Source organism: Silurus aristotelis (genome assembly GCF_946808225.1).
Source record: "Silurus aristotelis genome assembly, chromosome: 2".
NCBI classification, from domain to species: domain Eukaryota; kingdom Metazoa; phylum Chordata; class Actinopteri; order Siluriformes; family Siluridae; genus Silurus; species Silurus aristotelis.
In genome coordinates, this window is record NC_139575.1 from 33337316 (window position 1) to 33350886 (window position 13571).

Consider the following 13571-nt stretch of genomic DNA (forward strand, 5'->3'; position numbering starts at 1 on the left):
CATCTTCACTCATTAGGATGTCTAATTTATTCACCTATAAGAATATGAGTTAAACAAATATTGAGCATAGCAGATCCGCCAGCGTCCATTACTAAATCTGTTGCGCCACGATCGCTCACGGTGCTTGTTGAAGTCCCAGGAGGCGGCCAGATGCTTCTAAAAATAGAAACCAGACTCACGAGCCAGTGGCTTGAGAGCCCGTAAATAATTTATTACCTACTTTCGCTTTGTGTACTCAGCAAAAGAGGAGTGAGAGAGAGAGAGAGAGAGAGAGAGAGAGAGAGAGAGAGAGAGAGAGAGAGAGAGAGAGAGAAACAGAGCAAAAAAGTGAGTACAGCAGAGAACTGAGAGGATGAATGATTAAAATCAGCATCAGCCTGCAGGAGATTCAAAAAAAAAAAAAAAAAAAAAAAAAACTAATAAAATGGAGATAATGATGGTATTGGTTTGGAAAAGACATTCACACTGAGCTCATCATTTCAGCAAGGATTTCTGTAGCTCCAGCATTTCGCTCATGATGGGAGTTATAACCATGAAATCCTGAGGCTGAAGGAAATCAATAATCTTTCCAGTTTTGCTGTTGCTCACAGTATCTCACAAAAGTGAGTACACCCCCCCACATTTCAGCAACCGTTTTAGTATAACTTCAAGGGACGATACTATAGAAATGTAACATTTTAGCGTAGCCAATGTGCAGCTTGTATAGCAGTACAGATTTACTGTCCTCTGAAAACAACTCAACATACAGCCATTATATTGTCTAAATAACTGCCAACAAAAGTGAGTACACCCCAAGTGATAACAGCTGTATGTCGTGTAACCATGCAAAGCTTCATGTCCTATTCATCATGTTAAAGTATGTTCAGCACCTCAGGTTAAAGAACTGATTTGTTAGAATTGTTGCTCTACACAAAGATGGCTGAGGCTGTAAGAAGATCAGTAACACCCTGAAACTGAGTAACAGTACAGTGGCCAGAGTTATACAGAGGTTTTCCAAGATGTGTTCCACTCGGAACAGACCTCGCAAGGGTCACACAGCCAAGATGACAACTGCCTTGTTGAAGGTTAGTCTCCATGTCTCCAGACCTGAAACCTATTGAGCACCTGTAGGGCATGCTCAAGCGGAAGGTGAAGAAGCGGCATGTGTCTAACATCCAGTATTCCTTTCTTGGACCACTTTTAATAGATACAGAACCCCGAAGCTAAATTCCAGGCCCTCAATACCACTGTATACAGCACGAACGCACAAGATTCATGTCGACACACGCATGTATATCGTGCAAATTAAACATGATGGGCTTTATAATCGATTGCCTTCTTTTCATTCGATGAGAGAAATAAAAGCCTCTGGCATCTCCATATTGGAGTGAATTAATGTACACAGCATTTCATGCAAATCGATTCGAACTCAACTGCTGCATCTATGTTCGGCTGCGGAGTTCTCCCTGGTGACTCATTTTGGATTTATTTATTCGTAGCCATGATTAATCACGGGCTCTGGAAGCCTAATCTCTATATCCTAGTGCACGACTGTACGTATATATTATGGCAGATGGTTTTCAGGACCTGGTGCTGTCCCTTGCTCCCTGTCTGATACAGATGGTGTTTTCACTGTCACAATCAGTTAGGCGTACAGTACCCTGTCTCTAGATGTCATCCGAAAATAAAATTGTGCATAAATCCATCCGCGCTCCGGAGCCCCAGTGACAAGCTTGAGAGCAGCATGATTCATGCTGATGAGACGAGGATATGACACTCTCGCTGACTTCACGCTATTTGTGGACCACAATTCAGCCACGATGCTGCAAGCTTCATATTCCATATCATAAGAGATGTTTTTTTGCACCCTTGGACCACATCCCCGGAGTCCCTCTGCATCCGGCCTGATTCCGGCATCACCGGTGTGACGCCTGCAGTCGTAGGAGTTCTGGGGAAACTTGATATTTTTGGACGACACTGAAATTAGGGTGACGTTGATGAAAAGTGGAGCAGGAGCTGAAGCAAAGGGTCGCACCGTCACACAATCCCGATTTCGGCTCTACCCTGGTCTCCCATGACCACAGGACGTGGCGTGTGGAAAAGATGGGAAAAAAAGACTTTGCACTAAATTTCTAAAACTGGATTCCTATGAGAGGCAAACTATGAGAGTGAAATGGTCAGAAATCAAGGGTATGGGCAAAATAGAGATAGAGGACGTAAAACGGAGACACAAAGATAAATTAGGGGGGTCACCAAGCTGCCTGAATGTGGCTCATTTTGTTTACCAGAGCAACTTAAAATAAACAATTCAAACATCAATGTCCTGCAATGAAGGAACCAAACAACAACCAAAAAAAAAAACCTGTTTGTCTGATCAAAACACCTACACTAAACACGTACAGGAACCCAATCACAACATTCAGACCGACTTGTGGTTCTGAGCTCTCGTTTGCATACATCGTTAGTGCAAAGCGCAATGCTGCGATCACGGCCGAGAATCGATGTTTTGCAGCTCCAAGTGTGGAAGTGTGGGTGGGTGGGTGGAACAGCGAGAGCTAAAAATAGCCTGCCTGCAAGTGAAGACTCTAGACAGATATTTAGTTTTACACGTCTGTATGCAGCGTTTTGTAGGTGCAGCAGGGACTCGCTGATTTAAAAAGGTTTGGAAGCTTCACCACTTCGCACAAAAAAAAAATAAGACAGTCGCATTAGCCACTGGATCATTCATCATGAGTTCGTCGAGTGTGTGCGGAGCTGTCAGGGGCAGAATTATTGACACCTTTGCTACAAATGGAAACCCTAAAAATATATACACACACGCACACACACACCGATCAGGCATAACATTATGCCACCTGTCTAATATGTTGGTCCCCCTTTTCCTGCCAAAACAGTTCTGACCCGTCGAGCATTACCAGCATTAACCTTCAGCAATTTGAGCTACAGAAGCTCGTCTGCTGGATCAGGCCACACAGACCAGCCTTCAGTTCAATTTAATCACCAGTTTACCACTGTCCCTTCCTTGGAGCACTTTTGATAGATACTGACCACTGCAGAACGGGAACAGCCCACAAGAGCAGCAGTTTTGGAGATGCTCTGACCCAGTTGTCAAGACATAACAATATGCTTCCAACACATCAACTTTGAGGACAAAATGTTTACTTGCTGTCTAATAAATCCCACCCACAAACATGTGCTGTGACACTGGACATATTATAGAAATCTACTGATCTGACCTTTGAAGCGCACACACACACAACATTCAGTGCGCTGCAGTTGTTGCCAGCTGTTCTCCCATTTACGTAATCAACCTTATTCTACTTATATTTACTACAGTAGCCTTTCTCCTATAAGGAAACTGGAAAGGGACTAGAAATTGACAAGAACCTGAGTCCCGTCGTTGTGAGTTTGAATGCATGTTTTAGGTCACTGTCCTCATGGAAAATCCAATAACGACCTTAAGATCAACGCTTGTAACCGCAAAGATTTTTTCCTAACCTTTTTATTCTCATCTTTACCCAAACGATACCAATTAATTCCAACTGTATTTGCTTGACCGCTCTGTAGTCTGTATTGGTTGTGAGCGTTTAAAGCTGACGCTAAGTGCAAGAGGAAAGCTAATTTATGAACTGCGGCATAACGAAACGCAATGGTGTAAATATCCACAGATTGAATCGGCTGCTCCAGGCCGAGTACGGCGGCGTAGCGAATGCTGACCGTGACACTTTCTGATGCTGGATGAAAAAAGATCTGAGGTGTTTCGAATCCAGTTTTGAGCAAATGACTAGTGGGTTTAAGAAACGTGCTGGTAAAAATCAGTCTGCTTCAAGATGATGCTCAGTATGATTTCACAGCATTTATTTCACCACTATTGGGATTATCTGCCTCAGTGCAGATTCATGCTAAACCACATGCCTTTGTTAATATACCAACATTTTGCTAGTATACATTTATGGCATTAGGCAGAAACCCTTATCCAGAGCGACTTACTAGCTGGGATTTGAACTATGATCTATGAACTACATTATATAGACAAAAATATTGGGACATCTGACATGAAGATATGCTTTACATTGGTTTCAGTGAAAGATCTTGAGTGGCCTGCTATAGAGCTCTGACCTCAACCCTATCGAACACCTTTTGGATGAATGTGAACGCTGACCCCACCCCAGACGTCCTCACACCACCTACATCAATACCTGACTTTAGTTACACCCTTGTGGCTGAATGACCACAGATCTTTCCACACGCTCCAAAATACAAATCACATGGTGAGGTGTCCACAAACGGTTGTCCATAAAGTCAACATCACATTTAAAATCATTGTGTAAACGTTTTTTTAGTGAATGAATGTAATGCAAAATGACCCACACTAATCCTAACTGCTAGCTTGTACTCAAAAGTTGTGCGTGAGAAACTGACAGGAACTTTTTTTTTAAACTAAAGGAATCTACAGTAATGGAAAAATCAGACCAAGCAGCCTGGTGATGCCCGACTCCGTTTAAAACCTTTCCGAATTGCTGTTCGTGCAGAACCAATACTCCAGTGTGCTAGTTTACTCGCTCGCTTCTAGGCTTGACCCTGAGCACTTAGGAGTTAATGGGACACCATTAGCGTCTGCGGTGAGGCTGCAGTGCGAGCGGGATTACTTGGAAAGGCCGTATGATGAGTTTTTTTCTTTTTTAACAAAAGAATGTAAAGATCCGCTTAATTGCAAGCTGTGAGATGGTGGTGGTGCGCAGATGGTGAGCGCTGTCTCTATTCAAAACCATTCACACACACACACACACACACACACACACACACACACACACACACACACACACATACACACATACACACAGCCAGTGCTCAATAAGATTCCAAATAAAAGGACCAGGGTTAGGAAATAATCCTCATATCAGTAAATGAAAGCCCACTGCAAGAATAATTGAGTTATTCTGTGCTGGAAAGAATTAGAAACGAGGCACATGAAATGAAATAAAATGAAAACATGGAAATGCTAAATAAATTAATATCTGGGGGAAATTAAAAAAAGAAATAAAAAAAAATAATTGGCTCTAAAATCTTTCCGGTTTGTTAAATTCAATGTTCAAGTCTTATTAATTAAGCAGATTTTTTATTTAAAAATTTATAAGGCAACTCCAGAACAGCGCATCACACACACACACACACACACACACACACACACACACACACATGCTGAGAATCCGTTTGTGAGCACGATTTCACTGTTCTTTATACAGTAAAGAAAATCGAAAGCTAGATAGAGACTTTGACCAAAAACTGAATATTGGTGGTCAGAGTATATGAGAAACTACTGACCTTCTATACACAAACATATACAACTAGTATCAACTAGTATATACAAGTCTCTAGGGTTTTTCTCAGAATGGTGCGGAAAACAAAAAACATCCACTGAGTAGCACTTCTATTGGTGGAAGTTTTGATGCAATATGTCTGTGATCGAGAATGAACTTTCCAACTAAATATTGCTGAAGCAGTACAGTAAAATGAGATGTTTTTTTTCCTACATAAAAACATCATAGAGCTACACAACGCAACATAGAGCTACATAAGGAGCTAAAGAATAAAGTGAGTTGTCTTCGCCACATAAAGTGCAACCTTGTGCTGATACACAATACAGCGCCAACCAGTGGACCTCCTGTAAAATATACAGTACAATGTGCAAAATAAGAGAATTGTACAAGAGTGTACTTGTAAACATGTACACAAGATGTTGTATGAAACAGCAACAGCAGTAAACGAGTAGATGTGAAAACCAGCGTTTAAACAACTATAATATGGCTGGTGCTATAGACAAGGACGTGTATGAATTGTATTGAGTATTTGAGTGTATGCTTGACTTCGAGTTTGTAACTGTACTGTAACAGATGAGCGAGTGAGTGAGTGTGTGTGCTGAAAGTAAGGCTCCAGTTACTCTATACAACCGTGATAAGCAGAAATTAATCTCAATAAAGAAGACGTCAAACCTTGAAGTCCAAAATAGGCTTCGCAAAATCAATTTAAAAGATTTTTTTTAAGCTTTTGAGGATGCAGATTCAAAAACTAGTCTCATCTGATATAAAGGATCCAAACAGGATTTAGCAGCATGAAGCTATGAACACAACCTGCTTTGTGTTATCAGATCAGACTGGTGGTGCTGGTGTAATGCAGTGGGGAATGTTTTCTTGGCATACACCGACTCCCGTAATAGCATTCCACCATCGTTTCGAAATGCCACACCGTACCCGAGTGCTGCTGCGGTCCCTGAGCATCCTTTCATGACCACGATTTTACTCATCTCCAGCGCAAAAAAAATTGTCTAAATAGAAGAAATACATGAAATGCATGATTTAAGAAGATACAGACAAGAAACAAATCAAATGATCTGCCAGTAGGAGATAGTCAAATTTATGGGGGGGGGGGGAGGGGATGCTTAGGCTTTAGAAAAAAAAGTGCCTTAAAATATGCATTTATTCAGCAGTCGATTTAGTCAAATTAACTTAAAACTTGCTTGCTAATGATTTTTTTTTTGTCTTGTAACAGGATGCAAAAACACACCAAAATCATTACCTGCTGCTACTCAAAATACTTCAACGTATTGCAGCATAAAACATTATTGAATGTATTTTGTTATTACTGAACACAAAGTTATACAACATAAGGATCTGAAATCCAACTCTGTAAAAATATAGCCACACTGGATAATGATTGGAACGAGTGTGGTGACGTAATACTGCAGAATCTTATCATTTGTTATTAAGTGGTTAATAAATGTGACACAAAAAATGCATTTGGAATAAATACTAATGAATAATGAGTGACTACTGAGCATTTTTATTTTACTGGGCAACCTTAAAACCAGTTATTACAGCAAAAATCAAGTATTAAAAGATACAAGGGGGGTTAAATTATGTCTCTAGTGGTAATTAAGCTCAATTTGCAGGTAAAAAAAATGACTTTAAGCTTTACTAAGTAAGAAAAAAGGTAGTATTTTATTCTTAAAATAAGATCAATAAGATTTTTATGGCAAGAAATTAAATTGTATTGTCGGTAAGCTGGTTCTCATGACAACGAGATCACCGTACTTCACTGGCTCTTTCCAGTCTCCATATCAGAATCCAATAGAGCACTGGGGATATATGGGATGTGGAATCCTGACATAAATGTGCAATTGGAGCAATGATGTGATGCAATCATGGCAGCATTCGCCATAATCGCTAAGGGATTTTTGTAACACCTTATGGCTTTCATGCCATAGTATTGAAGCGGTACTGAAAAGGAGCTCGTTTTCAGAATGAGTTTGAAATGTAACCCTAAGAGAGTTCATGAATTAGGTCCATTTATGGACATTCAAGACCATTCAAACTCTTTATACGCCTCACGTGTGCATAGTCTATGGCGTGAATTGCAGAAAGCCTGCAGCCAATAACAAATATAATCCAGTATTTAAATGTAAAAAAGCTGACAAAAGAAACGTCCCCTTCTTTCCTCTGCACGTAAACTTGACTCTTGTACACGCTTCTGATTCGGAGATGATGTACTGCATAACAAAACGAACCAAAACAACAGTAGACTGAGAAATGATTGAAAGTATGAAATGGAAAGAAGGCCAAGCTGCTGCAAAACCACATAACACCAAAGCTGTAACGCCCATTACTTAGTCAGGTCTTATTTTTTCCACTGTGGTCAGCAGTAAAAATGTGCAGAGACTGACTTCTGTTTTGCAGTGTTGAAAGTTTTACTCTTTAATGCCACTTGCCCGAGTAAGATTCTGACCCTGAGGCTTCCATGACATCATTTCCCAAATGATGTAACTGATTCTCTTCGGTGCTTACGCTGACTTGCAGAGCCAATTTAATTGGAAATGAGAGTATAATGCAGGTTTTAAACTGTATTGTCGATCATTTATAACTGAAACAAAGCTAACTGCATATATATAAAAAAAATAAACCAACAATTCCAAGTCAAAGAACATCCTGCCCATATATACACTAGACTCAACCTTTACCACTAAGTCTAGGACCTACGTCTTCAATATGGACAGGAAGTTAGAACAAAGAGCAAACAGGAAATTCTTTGTGAAACTCTGCAAATCTGCCACAAAAACGTTTGCCATGACGTACGTTTGTCATACGGCGATGCTGCAGCGAGTCGTTCGAGGTGTTTTGAAGAGCGCAAGATCATCACTGAAAGGCGACGATAGATCAGGAAGACCTTCAATGAGCATGATCATCGTCAGAGAACAATCCTCATGATCTCAGTTCTGCACCCACTCTACTTGCCAGATTTGGCTCCTGTGATCTTCGCCCTCTTCCCGAAGATGAATAGTTGGAGTGAAAGATTTTGGGTGACCTGCTACAGAGCTCTAACCCCAACACTACTAAACACCTTCGGGATTGGAACGCTTACTGCACCCCAGACCTCCTCTCCTCACCTCATCAACATCAGTACCTGACTTTACTAATGTCCTTGTGGCTGAATGAATCTCCACAAATCTCAACAAACACACTCCAAAATCTAAACATCTCCCTCAGAAGAGAGGAGATTTTTAATGACAGCAAATAGGGACTAAATGTGGAATGGAATGTTCCAAAAGCACATACTGGTGTCCCCAAACCTTTGCCCACCTTTGGTTTGGGTTGCCATGATTGGACACCAATCAATTCCAAGATATGGATTAAGCACCATTGTTAATGACTGTGTTTTGTTTCCCTTCTTGATAAGCAGCATTTTCAGGATGTGATATGCTCTTGAAGGAAACATTGTCCAGTACAGAACCCACAACGAACCATGAGGTGCTCGAAGGACGTCGGTCAGACGCTTGTTTTGATCTAAGCCAAACCGTGGCATAACCGTGGCCACCCCTGAAATAGTCAGAATAGTCGCTGCTGTTCTTTTAGTGATAAAATGCTGAAAAAAAAGGCTGCTGTGGACACGAGTGCATTAATCCAGATCAGTTTAGCCTAATGAAATACGAGCCAGAGAGATAAATAAGGAGGTAATATGAATCTGATTGATTTGATCAACACTACATTATACAGTAGTGTTCGGATTGCTTTTGAAGTCATGTGCTGCTCTTTGGGAGGGAGAAAGAGAAATGAAAGAGTGTGGGAAGAAGGGAGGAAGTGGTCAGAGAAAATAAATGTAATATCCATATTCGACAATACGATTCAACCATTCTTGTCTTTATTACAGTTGTTATACAGTTATTTTGGTCCTCTCTGTCAATATTACATTTCATATTAAATTTCCAGTCTCATAAACCACAGCCAAGAAACAGAGTGTTCATCCTGCACTTTTCTGCATGAGGGACATGCAGAAAAAAAGGATCCAGTGATGCTCATGAAAGCATTAGAGCTACTCATGGGTAATTGCTAGTTTAAATTCTGTCCTCCGAAATGCCCAATAACAGAAGTCCAAAGAGAGAAAATTGGCCACACAAACAATTGTAAGCTAATATATATGGACAGCACTTTCAACTTTGCTGCTGTGTGGCATAGAATGAGAATGAGCAGTGGGTTTGAAGTGTCTCAGAGGAAGCACATACTACGGTGACAAAGAAGTGCAAAACATGTACAAATAAAAAAAACGCATTAAGAAATCTGAAAACAAACAAATCAGAAAACACTAACAAATAAGAAAAGAGAAAAAAAACCAAGTATTTTATTTACAAACTATACCTGCCTTTTTCAGGTTTGTCAGAATTTTCGTTGAGTTTTCTGATTTGTTTACTTGTTTTCTAGTTTCTTGTTGTTTTTTTTTTTATGTATTCTGTTTTTTTATTTGCTTTTTTATTTGTTAATTTGTTTTCTGATTTATTAATTTGTTTAATGATTTGTTAATTTGTTTTCGAAATTTGTGTATTTGTTTTGGACATTGTTTTTTTTTTTGTTTTCTGATGTCTTATTTTCTTTTGGAATTAATTTTGTTTTCTGATTCGTTGATTGGTTTTCTAAATTGCTCATTTGTTTCAGATTTATTCATTTGTTTTCTGATTAGTTCATTTGTCTTCGGATTTGGGTATTTTTTCGGAAATTTTTGTTTTGTTTTCTGATTTCTTAATTTGTTTGCTGGTTCGCGTATTTGCTTTTGGATTTATTTTGTTTGATTTGTTTTGCACTTCTCAGCGACCATAACATACAAACGTAGGGAAAAATATATGCTTGATATAACTTACCCCTCGGCCAACACCCACCCACACACACCCACCCACCCACACTGCTTACACTACTAGTGCTGTTAAATTCTTAATTATGATTGGACTGATATTTATTTATTTTCCATCACCTACTATTTGATAGTAAGGAGACTAAAGGCAAACAACAACAAATGAATCGCGTAAAAAAAAAAAAAGTGCTCGACTTCGGCAGCATGGCCTTGAACAGATCGCAGAGGTCATTTGGTTTCGGTGTTAAAAATATTTTGTGCTGACTGTGACTGTATAGTTTGATTGATTGCTGGTTGACGCAAGGGTCAGAGTGTAATCTAGCAGGAGAAATCGTGTGTGAGATGGAGAGAACATGACAGAAAAAAAAGAGACAGAAAAAGAGAGAGCGAGAGCGAGACGGAGAAACCGAGACTCCCCGAAGGCAAAGCTAAGCATGGAAAAACACATTACATAACACATCAAATTATATATTTATTGAGCATATCTAAATCGAAATTGTCTCTTGCAGTGCTCGAAACGCGGATTATCCTCCGCTTCGTTCTCTCTCTCTCTCTCTCTTCCTGTCTCACCTTGTTTCCTATTTCACTCCATCTTCCACCCACTCAAACTTTTTTTTCCCTTTTCATACCCCCCATCGTTTTCTTTCTCTCGCTCTCTCATACGAGGTTTTTTCTTTCCCTGTTACGTAACAGTAAAAGTTAATGCATGATTACTGGGAATCACTACAGCTGAGGCAAAGAGGAGCACAGAAATATATATGTGTGCGTGTGTGTGTGTGCACGAGATAAAAAAAACCAAAGTGAGGTCAGCAGTCCCAGGTTATTTATAGCCCGAAAGCAATTGCTATCACACGGTGGCTGTCCCGGTCACAAGACTCGCCCTACTCAATTTCCTCATGCACCAACCAACCCACTGGACATTTAATGCACTATAAGCTATAAGTCACTATAAGTCACATGACCTCTAGTAAACAGAATATAATCTAACAGGGGGTCTGGTGATGAAATTGAAGATAAAATGCATGAGGTTTTTTTTTGGTTGAAAATTGTTGGCAAACAGGAGAAAGAAAGCACAAAAGCAGGATGACGGGAAAAGCAAAGTGGATTTATGTAGTGATAATGATATTTGCACAGTATTTTATCCAGCCATGAACATTAGGCTCAGACGAGCATTTTATTGCATGTAATTTAGTATGTGGGCAAAACGATATAAAAAAAAAAAAAAAAAAAACCTGATCTGCCCAGTTCTGTGTGTGCAGGCCAAGTCCGGTCCATATAAAACAGGCCATCACTGTCCCTCATCGTGCAAATGCTTTAAGTGACATGAGCGACATGACAGTAATTATGAAATCATTTTGTAAAAGATTTGTGAGATTTGTGTACACTGCTGGGCAGATGCTAAGGTAACTGGACTTTAGACCATAAATATAATAGTTTTGACCTGGAGCTCAAGCTGAATTAGATAAGTAATAGAAGTCTATCATGGATATCATATATTACATATATATTATATATTTATCCCTATATACACTGATCAGGCATATATTCATAAGATTATGACTAGTGACGTGAATAACACTGATTATCTCTTCATCTTGTGGGGTTTTACTGTTCTAAAGTGGTGAGTATCTATTAAAAGTGGTGAACCAGCGACAGGGTCACGGGCGCCGAGGCTCAATGAAGCACGTAGTGAGAGAAGGCTGGTCCCTGTGGTCCGATTCAAACAGACAAGCTTCTGGAGCTCAAATTGCTGAAGAAGTTAATGCTCGTTTGGTCAGAAATGTTTTGGGACCAACACAATATTAGGCAGGCACTTATCTGTTCTTAATGTACCTTCAATTAATAAGTTTTAAGTTTTTAAATACACTAATCAACATAAGCATGGAGAAATATGGATGCTTTATGCAAATGTATGTTTATTATTAGTGAAACCAGAATCAAAATAGAACAAACAGAACTTTTGCTATGTTTCCACACGGACGGTTTTAATTGCCGGATGTGTGCATCATGGCGGGTTTTTTTTGGTCTGGGGGAAAAGGGATACAAGTCTCTGATCCATTACCACAGTAGATGGCGGTAATGCTCTATTTAAGAATGCAAACCGCCAATAAAGAAGAAGAAGAATCATGGCGGATTTTGGTGCTCGATTGGAGACTTGCGCATCAGTAAAATTAATGTTTAGTGATAAAAAAAAATGTATGGTGTTTGATTTTTTTTTTTATGTATAAGTAAAGTAAGGACGTCATGAATTAATGCATGTTGCGTTGAAGGTTTTAATTTCGCTTTTTTTTTTTTTTTTTTTTTTTTTTTTTTTAAAAAGGTCCCCTGGTGGTCTAGTGGTTAAGATGCAGCGCTCTCACCGCTGCGACCCAGGTTCGATCCCCGGTCAGGGAACCAACCCCAGCCACTCTCAGTGCCGGTCCCAAGCCCGGATAAATGGGGAGGGTTGCGTTAGGAAGGGCATCCGGCGTAAAACGTGCCAAATCAAACGTGCGGAGGATCCGCTGTGGCGACCCCTAACGGAAGAAGCCGAAAGAAAGAAAGAAATATATATATATTTTTTTAAACGTGGTCAAACAGAAATGTGAAGAATTTTGTGAAGAAGCGCATATGGCCATTTGAATTTTACAGGACAAAGACGTGTCTCAGTGTATGTAACACTCGGTCACGTGCTGACCCACATCTCCGCTCATCACACACACACACGAAATGCAGAAAGCGTGGTCACACGGCCTGCCAAATTCCTTCCATTCCCAGCGTAGAAGACGTGACGACATCGTTTTTCATCAGCGCGAACGTCACAGCAAATGGGACGTAAAATGCGACTGCATGCCAAAGAGGAGCGAGACAGTCAGGTTAACTGCAGAAACACACATCCTGCATGTAAATGAGTGGAGGATGAAGAGGGTTGAGATAGGGGTAATGGAGGGGGGAAAAAAAGCAAAGATAGAATCAAGAGCAGGAAAACCAGAGAGAAAAAGAAGAAGGAGTAAAGTGAGAATGTAAAGGGAGAATGAGTGACAGAAGGATTGGGGAAGATAAAAAAAAAAGAAGGCAGGAAACAGAGAAGCTGGGATAGGGGTGACCGGTGTTACGAAGAAACAGGACTGAGCTCGGATCCCTTTGACGTCATGGTGCGATGTTTCTGTTTAGAGCGGTGAGGACGTGGGAAATGTGGGGGTGTTATGGACTCACCGAAAGAACACATGAGTCATGGAAATAAACGCCAGGCTGCAGGTGAATTGGACACCGTCCCCGAGGCCCCGTTTCGACGTTCGTGTCGGGTGACTCGGTCACAAGTGGACAGTGCTGTACACATGTGGGGAATGTGTTTGGCCACATTGGTAGTGTGAAGTGTTAAATGCAATACGTCCTCAATCCCCCCTTTTAACATTAAAAAACAACTTGGTCTCAGTGAT

At 40.2% G+C, this 13571-nt stretch overlaps 1 protein-coding gene and 2 long non-coding RNA genes across 4 annotated transcripts in view; 1 reads left to right on the forward strand and 2 right to left on the reverse strand.

Moving 5' to 3' along the window:
* The window catches only part of LOC310715806 (cytoplasmic phosphatidylinositol transfer protein 1-like), a 61604-nt gene that overhangs the window by 16784 nt on the left and 31249 nt on the right, over positions 1–13571 (reverse strand). The gene's annotated exons all lie outside the window — the stretch shown is intronic.
* On the forward strand, positions 4650–9298 carry LOC310715883. Its single transcript, XR_014530429.1, has 3 exons — positions 4650–6665; positions 6906–8780; positions 8908–9298. It is a non-coding gene; the product is annotated as an uncharacterized lncRNA (long non-coding RNA).
* LOC310715877 lies at positions 7038–11383 on the reverse strand. The gene is made up of 3 exons (XR_014530427.1): positions 10117–11383; positions 8922–10035; positions 7038–8783 (listed from the first exon to the last, which is right to left on the reverse strand). It is a non-coding gene; the product is annotated as an uncharacterized lncRNA (long non-coding RNA).